Below are 7,760 nucleotides of genomic sequence, written 5' to 3'. Positions count from 1 at the left end.
TTGGAGATTCAGCCAATATACAAATTAGTTAGAAAAGGCAGTTCAATAGTGGTTCCTTGAAAAATTTTCTGTGGCAGGTTACAAGAAACGTTCTCTGTCCTAACAGATCTGACCACAATGGGGACAGAGGAGAGCTTCGCAGAGCTTCCCACAGTCCTGGTCCACCTCCTCATGCACCCCCAGAGCTGTATCAGGATAAAGCCTTCTCAGGCAGGTTTTGAATTTCTGTACTGGCCGCAGACAGAGCCTCCTCCCAGTTCATCATTTAACTCAGTCATGGGATCACAGGAAATTTGAATTAGGATGGGACCTTAAGAGGTCATTTTGTCCAACCTCAAATGAGGGCTAACTTCAAAGACAGATTTGGCCTTCCCTATGATGGCTATCCCACTGCCCCTCTGAGCAACCTCTCCCTCTGTATTATCACTCTCATCACCAAGAATTTCTTTCCAGTTGTACCTATATACAATACTGTAGTCGTGGCACAATAATTATAGTTACGTCAGTAAGGCCTGGTAAGAAAAGCAGCCCCTCTTAAAGAAAGCACAGTTACAGACCAAAGCCTATTCTCTCCCAAACCTACCAACTGCTGTGCAATTGTGGTCACACTTTTTAAAATTACTTCTAATTTTACATTTCTCTCTCGTGTATATTATTCTGGGCATTTTAAATGGTTCTTCAAGTCTAAGGCACCAAGAAGTTTGAGATCACTTTTGAAGACGGAGCTTCTGGTATCTATGGGCCTCACTTCTTCACTTGAAAAGTTAGAATATACTTCATAGAGTATTATGCATGTTAATTGCCAAAATCTGTATAGTCCTGTTTATTGGTTTAGAATGTTGAATTGAAACTGTGGTTTTCCACTAAAAGCAATCTTTTCCTCTTCAAAAGTGCCTATATACTGGATATATGGATAGATGTATTTGGGAACATGTTATCCACAGCTTTCATTCAGAGGTCCACTTATATCAGCAAGACTGTTATTCTTACAACTTTAGGTCCTGTCCTCTTTCTGAGCTGTAATCAGACATGAAGTATGTGATGCTTTCTTTTCAGTTACAATGAGTTACAAAATACGGCCCCCATTGCATCGCCAATTTGCTGTAGGGATTTCTTTTTAGAGTTATCTTTCAGAGGCAACTGAAAGGCAAGGTAGTTTGACCTTAATTTTGCCATTCGCATATGCAAAAACAGAGGTCAGATTGAGGAGGTTTTGAAAACTTTGCATCTTCATAAAAAATTTTGAAGCCAACATCATAATATTGATAAAAAACACTACAGTTTTCAAAAATCTATTTTCAATGCTTCTTCCAGCACGAACTGTGGTCTATATGGTCTTTAAACCTCCTCCTCATATTATCAAGCTGTTTCAAATACAATATTCAATTTGAGGAAAATACATTTCATGTATGTTTTATATTTCAGATATAAAACCACATAATGGTTTAGAACTTAAACAAAATCAGGGCCTATAATGACTGCAATAATAATAAAAATAACCCTGAGTGATTTTCTGGAAGAACAAAACTTTCCCAAAACAATCAGATTTTTCTTTTTTTTTTTTTTTTTTTTTTTTCATTTACAGCTGCAAGTTGAAATGAAAAAGAAACTTGTTTCTAAGGAAGGAACATATTTGTATTGGCTAATCTGGGACACGATTTAGAAGAGAATGCTACAGAGCCTAAACATTACATTACTAAACCATTACGCAAGTGCTTTGTACAGGCATCAGAGTAAATTACCTAGTGCTGTCTGCCTTTTCTCCACTTTACCTTGAAGGGTGTTTTTCAAATAATTGCTATAAACTTTCTAAGTACTCTTGATTCGAAAGCAAAATAGTCCTCAGTTGTAAAAATTTTTAAATTGACTGTTATGAAAGCATATTTCTAACTTTTCTAAAGTCATCATATTTCATCCTCAGCCCCACGGTCATTAACACTACTCCCCACATGGCTGTGACACTAACCATTTAGGGATGCTAAATAGAAAGGCATGCCGTGCAAACGAGATATAATTCTATATTGCATTCCCCATACCATATTACGAGTCACGCTAGAATTTCTGTGGTCAAGCCATATACTTCGTTAGGCCAGGCAGCATGTGATGTCACTCCCCTGGTAATCATAAACATTATGCATCAATTTTATCTGCTGTTCAAGAGGAAACATGTAATTAATGACTGAGCCAACCATATCTAATAAGATGCTGGGGTCCCCTGAGTCCTATACGCAAGCACTTACCAAACCCCTTTAAAGCTCCCACTGCTGCCTAGCCCACTGACTTTTCAGGGAAGTGCATCTTCTCAGAAAATTTAGGAAAATGTCACAAACATCTCCAAGGCCTCAGAGGCTCACCTATGCTCCCCACTGCCTTGCTGTGTGTCTGAAAGCTTTCTGAGATATCACTGCTCATGGAAGACAAATCTTCATCTCATTCTCACATGGCTATTTTTAAACTGGTCCATGCACTTTCTGTGACAACAAGCTCCAGTACCCTCATTTTAGGAAGCTGGACGGCTCTAATGTACCCCATTAATTTGGGATTTGGATTTTCCACATATAGACACGTATTTATATATCCTGATGTTAACTTAATTAGATTTGAATTACGGGCTATTTCTCTTGGACATTGCTCATACTTAATTAAACATTTTAATTTTCAACTGGAGATGAGGCTTACAGGAGACCTGAGTTTACAGTTCGGGATACCACTTCTCATGTAAACAGGTCACCAATCAATACCAGAAGATATCAGTGAAGAAACGGAGTAAACAGAAAAATCATGATGAAATACTATTTGACTTTTTATGGTGCCTTATTTTGTCTGTCTTAAGGATAAAACAATCTTGCAGAACAGCATCCTCCACATACTGGACTTTTATTGATATTTTGAAGTATTGAAACTTGCTGCTGTCGTTTTATGGTTCTGTCAGATGAGAGTCCCTCGACGAAATACTTGCTTTGCTTTACATATCCTATGGATCCTGCTGTGGAATATCCCGTATCCAGGCTGTTTTCTATGAAGTGGTGTTTGTTCAGTCCGACTTGCTTCCCAGCCTCAATCCTTTTGGTTATTCTTCCAGCCTCATAGAAGGAATACTATCAAGAATTCTATTCTTGATATCAAGAATACTATTGGGGGGCTCTTTATTATGCAGGAAAGGAAGAGTCCAAAAGAGTAGAGAGAAGGGATGCCACCTTTGCTTCCTGCCAATATTTTCTGCGGCTGGAAGAAGTGCAGAATTCCTCAATGCTCCCTGTGTGGGTAACAAAAGGGGTGGGAGAAATTTGTAAAATGACCTTATTAGTAGATACAGACTTTTTGGTAATAATAAGACATCAATTTCGCAGTGTGTAGATGCATACTGCTTTTCTTGCAAACATTAGTAAATCATATTAATTCCGTGGAGCAGATTGTACCACATTTATTTTTGTAAAGCAACACTTGCTAATACTGAGTGCTTCCAGAAGAAAATATGACTCAGCAAAGGTGACAGGAAGTATACTTTTATGTTAAAAAATTAGTTGGACCTTTTAAAAAACACAGATGCAATTCTGTCTTTTTACTTTCTTACATAGGGATGCACGCTTTCACAGCTAGGAAAAGCAACACTGCTTATTTCATTCTGAAGCAAAACCAAAAACAGAGTTATGGTCCTTCAGACGGCTCATTGGGGATATATATGCTGTCGTGTTGCAGGATGTGTGGTTCATCCCAGATGACTCGTTTCTGCTTTACCTATGTTGCACAAGGCTCTACGCCTCCTGCTGTCAGCTCCCCACAGACCCCACCTCTCGACTCCTCCAGACCGGCTGACTTCCCACTAGGCAAGAGGAACACTGGCTGCCCTAGAGCCTGCCCCTGCCACCACCGAGTCCCCTGACTCACCCCATCACTTTTAATTGCAGACTTGGATTTACCACGTGGGGTTTTCTGATCTGAGGTCTAGGACCATTAGCAAGAGGAGCGCCGTACGCAGGTGGCAGCAGATCACAATTCTGGCTCCCACGGCCCTGCAGCCCGGCAAATCCAAAAGCCCATAACAACAGCTCCCTCTCCACGCAGTTCATCAATACATTGTATCATGCAATTACTTACCAGTTATTATCTGTGTCTTGCATCTGTCAAGCATTTAAATTGGTTAATTACTTTAGCTATGCACTAAGCATGAACAGCACTTGTCATTAGCAGGCTCATGCATTCAGCTTACGCTGCATATCTTTAAATATTATGTTTGAACGTTATTTCCCATATAAATCTTCAGGTGTCCTGCATGGTTAGTGCTGTCATGGACTACAAACTTCCTGCTCATTAGTCTTTTATCAAGCTGCTTATCAGTGACACTCCTAGGCACTCCGGTGGTTCAACCGCGTAGCTATAATAGTTAGATTTCCTGCTCTCCAGGTCTGCATGACATTTCTTTAGCCTAAATTCTGAGGTCATATTTCTCAGAAACAGCTTATTATCTGAAATGTAATTTTAAGTATCTTGCACACAAGCCACTTCCAGTCTCATGTGCTACTGGAGCAAAGGTGAAGTTTTGCTTTTGAACACTCAGATGAGTCTTAGACCCAGATAACCACCAATATCTCAATTTCACATCTATTCTCGTGGAACTGATGGGAGGTGAACCTTTTAAAATCTGGATCTCCCTCCCGATCCTACAGAATTACAGAACATACAGGCAAGCTCAGAGTTTGTTTCTTGGATCTCAGCCCTGCAAACCCGATGGCTCTCAGAGACGTAGTTTGGTAGAATTAGTTAAAATGGTTTAAGATGGTATCACTTCCCAGGTTTAAGCTCTGCCTCCTGGCCAGGGACCGCTGCAAGGAATGCTCAGGTTAGAGGTGAGGTCAGTTTGTATTGAGATAATGGACTATGAGTTGGGATAGGAGAGACACAAACACATCCTGTTCCTCTACGAAGGCCGTAAGCTCTGTGAAGGAGTCTGGCATACTGCTGTGGGCATTAATCTCTCAAATTTATCCATTTAAATCCACCAGATCTTACTTGTCAGAACCCTTAGGCACTCAAATAATTTTACATGGTTGACTGACAGATTTTTTTATGTTGTTTAGGGCTACTTATATGTGTAAACCCACTTGTTTGCCTAGACCCATTTGGCACGAAGGCTGAAGTCTGCTGGACAGTCTTGGTGTGCTAAATCTGTCTAACTAATACATTTATCCAGTCGTAGGAGGAGAACAATGGCTGAGCACAAGCACGCCACTCAGTCTGACAAGCCCGGACAGTGAAGATGGCACTTTACAAGAACAGTACAAGTCATTGTAAATGACAGGCTACATGCTGAAATACAGTCCAAAGTCCACCAATATCAACTTACCAAAAATTAAACATTATCAATTCAAAAGATGATGACAGAAGCAAAAATGATACACATTTGAAAGGTCTGAGTAGCTGCAAAAATAAAAGTCGGACTTCAAGTTCTCCTATTGTCTGAAATATGTCGCCTGCAGAGACGCTACAGGGGAAAAAAAAAAAAGAACCGAACAACAAAACCTCACCAAAACACAGTAGAACTGAAAGAAGGAAAAAGGGATAAAAGGTTGAAGTGCTGAAAAGTGTCATTTTCAGTGTTCCCAAATGCATATTCAGCTTTTTTCTTCTTGGTTTCTGGAATCAGGCAATTAAATGACCGTCTCAGCTTCAGTGTTACTAGTCTATATTGTTGCAGAGAAGTTAGAAAATGGCATTTTAAAAGACATGGTGTTTAGAAAGTGGGTAAAAATGAATCACATATCTGGACATTTCCAAGTTTATCTTTCTAAAAAGGATACTGATGAACTCTTTGAAGGTCTCAATGCTCAGACTCCGACTGCCCTACTACTACACGAAAATGTATCCTTGTTTCTGACTTTGCCTTTTGGAATGTGGCCTGTCTTCTCTGTTTTCTTTTTCTGGCGAGCATCTGGCCAGAAGCCCATGGATGCCGGAGACATTGAGCTCTACTGGCAACCAGACTCACGCACAAAAAAAAGAATCTGTCTTTTGGAAATTTAGTTTTAATATTCAGGGAAAACTGAAGGCCGCTGGGGGCTGAAGATATAGAAGATGGGGAGGCAGTAAGGCATTTGTGGGAGGCTGTTGCCTACAACAAAAGTAGATTGCGCTTCTTCCACGACACCCATGCAAAATTTATTGAAATTAATATGAGTCACTGAACGGATTTCAGAACATTTTTAAGAGAGGTGGAAAGGGCAGCAATGCAGCTAAGCGCAGCGGGCTGAAGAACTGATGCGGTGGTGACCAGCTGCCCCCCGTGTAACATCAACAGCCATTAGGTTAAACGGTGGGATCAAAACACACGCCCACGCCCGGAGCAAACAATCAACTTACATTTTCATTCATTAACGGAAATTGTACTAACTACAGTTCATGTTGACAACCACACAAAACCTCAGCGTTACAAATTAAACATCTCAAAATAAAGTACAAAAACACTTTGCTATGTCAGGAATGTTTGTTTTCTTACTAACCAGCTTATTGTGTTCAAGCATTGCATTCCCACAGCGGTCACAGAGCACCTGGAGCGGCGCGGCGCCGAACCCGGACGGCTCGCCCGCACCCGAGGCCGAAGGGACAGCAGCAGGACCCGTTTCCAGTCTCACCCTCCGAGCGCGGACTAACAGCCCTCCGGGATCGTTTAATTCGAAGCCTGGTGCTCTAGCGGGGCGCAGCGCCTCTCCGGAGGCCCGCACCGGCGGCCCCGCACCGGCGGCCCCGCACCGGCGGCCCCGCACGCCGCTCCGAGAAGCCAGACCCGACGCCTACACTGCGGCTCCCCGCGCCGTCAGCGTCCTCCCGTTTCCCTCGGCACACCGAGCGCCGAAAAACTCGCGGGAGAGCTGAAAGGATGCTTTTTACAAATTAATTGCGGGGGGTTGACCAAGCGAACTCTTTTAACCCGAGCGCCCCAGCCCGCCCCCGCACGCCCCCGGGGCTCCGGCCTCGGCGGCCCCCGGCCCCCGCGGGGCCCCTCCGCGGTGCGCTCTCGACCAGCAACGTTTGGGGTTTCTTTGTTCCCTCCCCTCCCGCGACCCCAAACTCCCGTCCCGACGCCCTTATTCCCTCCCGCCTCCCAAACCCGCTTCCCGCCACCGCCGCCACCGGTTCGCGGCCGGCCCGGGACCGGGACGGCGGGGGCGGGGGCGGGGCGGGGCGGGGGCGGGGCGGGGCGGGGCCGGGGGGGCCCGCGGCCGGCCCCGATTGGCGCAGCCGCCGCACGTGGGGCCGCCCTCACGTCTCGGCGCTGGCGGCGCGGCGGCCGCGGCACAGCTCAGTAGGGCGTTACGCGCGGTCCCCGCGCATCGCCCGCGCCGCTGCGGCCAGGAGCCGAGCCCAGCCGAGCCCAGCCGAGCCCAGCCGGCGCGAAGGTACGTGTAGGGGTGGCACTCCCCGGTCGCAGCCGCCGTGGGGCAGGCGGGGTACCGTACCGTGCCGTGCCGCTCACCGCGGAGCCGTGGGGTGCTGTGGGGCTCCCTCGGTGGTGGCGCCGCGCCCGCCCCGTTGGGGCTGGTGGCTGCCGCGGCGCCCGCGGGAGGAGCTTTACGAGGAAGCGGGGCAGCGAGTTAACGATTAACTCCACAGCGGCGTCTCCCGCCCCGCCGTGGGCGCCCCGGGGGTGCCGGGCCCAGCGGCCGCTTTGCGCCCCCTCGGGGGGGGTGGGGTGGGGGTGGGCGCGGGCGCTGTCGGAGCCCGCGGAGCTCCGCGGCCGCGGGGCGCCGTCCCCCGGGAGGCTG

General features: G+C 46.0%; 1 protein-coding gene across 3 annotated transcripts in view; it reads left to right on the top strand.

Moving 5' to 3' along the window:
- Window positions 1-7,240: 7,240 nt before the first annotated feature.
- The window catches only part of STXBP6 (syntaxin binding protein 6), a 131,889-nt gene continuing 131,369 nt past the window's right edge, over window positions 7,241-7,760 (top strand). Inside the window, exon 1 of one of the 3 annotated variants that reach the window (XM_075103253.1) lies at window positions 7,241-7,394. The gene's annotated coding sequence lies outside the window, so the exon portion shown is untranslated. The remainder of the gene's footprint in view (window positions 7,395-7,760) is intronic. The other 2 variants (XM_075103255.1, XM_075103252.1) reach the window with 2 other exon arrangements.

The sequence above is a fragment of the Phalacrocorax aristotelis genome, chromosome 9 (assembly GCF_949628215.1).
Source record: "Phalacrocorax aristotelis chromosome 9, bGulAri2.1, whole genome shotgun sequence".
Lineage (NCBI taxonomy): Eukaryota > Metazoa > Chordata > Aves > Suliformes > Phalacrocoracidae > Phalacrocorax > Phalacrocorax aristotelis.
The sequence above is the reverse complement of the archived record's forward strand: the minus strand, read 5'-3'. Positions and strand labels throughout refer to the sequence as shown.